We start from the raw sequence: 1940 nt of genomic DNA on the forward strand, positions 1-1940 counted from the left end.
CAGAAGCTCTTCTGCGAATCTTGCAGAACTAGCACTCCTGGAAGCCATGTCTCTGCAATATCCTTTCTTCCAGGAGTGCTAGTTCTACAAAGTTCACAGAAGTTTTGTATCAGTGCACACTCAGCTGCAGAGCGAAAATCTCATTCTGGAAACATCCCTAGGCTGTGGCTAAGCCATGTCTCCACAATATCCTTTCTTCCAGGAGTGCTAAATCTGCAGGGTTCGCAGAAGAGCTTCTGTGAAGTTTGGAAGATAGGAGCCAAGGTACTGGCAGAATTGAAGCTGTGAGGACGGGTCATGAGTTGTGCTTGGGTAGCTCAGTTGGTAGAGTACTTGCCCACGAAAGGCAAAGGTCCCGAGTTCGACTCTTGGTCTGGCACACAGTTTTAATCTGTCAGGAAGTTTCACTGTTAATGTTGTCCACAAGGTCATTAATATGCAACAGGAACAGCAAGGGTCCCAACACACTTTCCCGGTGCACACCTGAAGTTATTTCTACATCTGACAATGACTTTCCACCCAAGATAATGTGTTGTGTTCTCACTATCAAAAAGTCCTCGGTCTAGTCACAAATTTCAAAAAAATGGCTCCGAGCGCTATGGGACTTAACTTCCGAGGTCATCAGTCCCATAGAACTTGGAACTACTTAAACCTAACCAACCTAAGGACATCACATACATCCATGCCCGAGGCAGGATTCGAACCTGCGACCGTAGCAGTCACGCGGTTCCAGACTGTAGTGCCTAGAACCACTTGGACACTACGGCTGGCTCACAAATTTCACATCATACCCAAATGATTGAACTTTTGACAACAAACATAGGTGTGGTACTGAATCAAATATTTTTTTGAAATCAAGAAATACTGCATCTACCTTTCTGTCCTGATCCAAAGCTTTCAGTATATCATGTGAGAAAACTGTGAGTTGGATTTCACGTGATCAACGTTTTCAGTATCCAAGCTGCTTGGTGTGGAGGAAATCACTCTGTTCAATATACCTCATTAGGTTTGAGCTCAGAATATATTCTAAGATTCTACAGCAAATCAGTGTCAAAGATATTGGATGGTAGTTCTGTGAATCACTTCTATTGCCCTTCTTGTAGACAGCTTGTCACCTATGCTTGCTTCAAACTACTGGGCACAATTCTTTGTTCAACATGTCTACAATACATGACAGTTAGAAGAGGGGAAAAATCAGCCACAAATTGAATATAGAATCTGATAGTGATTCCATTGGGCCCTGGAGCTTTGTTCAATGTTAATGATTTCAACTGTTTCTCAACACCACTGCCACTAATACTGATTTCACGCATCTTTTCAGTGACATGAGGATTAAACTGAGGCAATTCTCCTAGGTTTTCCTTTGTCAAGGAACAATTGAAAACAGAGTTAAGCATTTCAGCTTTTCCTTTGCTACCCTCAATTTCAGTTCCAGTCTCATTCACTAGGGACTAGACACTAACTTTGGTGCCACTTATCGCCTTTATACAGGGTGTTACAAAAAGGTACGGCCAAACTTTCAGGAAACATTCCGCACACACAAATAAAGAAAAGATGTAATGTGGACATGTGTCCGGAAACGCTTGATTTCTATGTTAGAGCTCATTTTAGTTTCATCAGAATGTACTGTACTTCCTCGATTCACCACCAGTTGGCCCAATTAAAGGAAGGTAATGTTGACTTCGGTGCTTGTGTTGACATGTGACTCATTGCTCTACAGTACTAGCATCAAGCATATCAGTACGTAGGATCAACAGGTTAGTGCTCATCACGAATGTGCTTTTGCAGTCAGTGCAGTGTTTACAAATGCGGAGTTGGCAGATGCCCATTTGATGTATGTATTTGCACAGGGCAATGGCCGTGGCGCGGTATGTTTGTATTGAGACAGATTTCCAGAATGAAGATTTCCTGACAGGAAGACGTTTGAAGCAATTGATCAG

This window comes from Schistocerca serialis, chromosome 3 (genome assembly GCF_023864345.2).
Source record: "Schistocerca serialis cubense isolate TAMUIC-IGC-003099 chromosome 3, iqSchSeri2.2, whole genome shotgun sequence".
NCBI lineage: Eukaryota > Metazoa > Arthropoda > Insecta > Orthoptera > Acrididae > Schistocerca > Schistocerca serialis.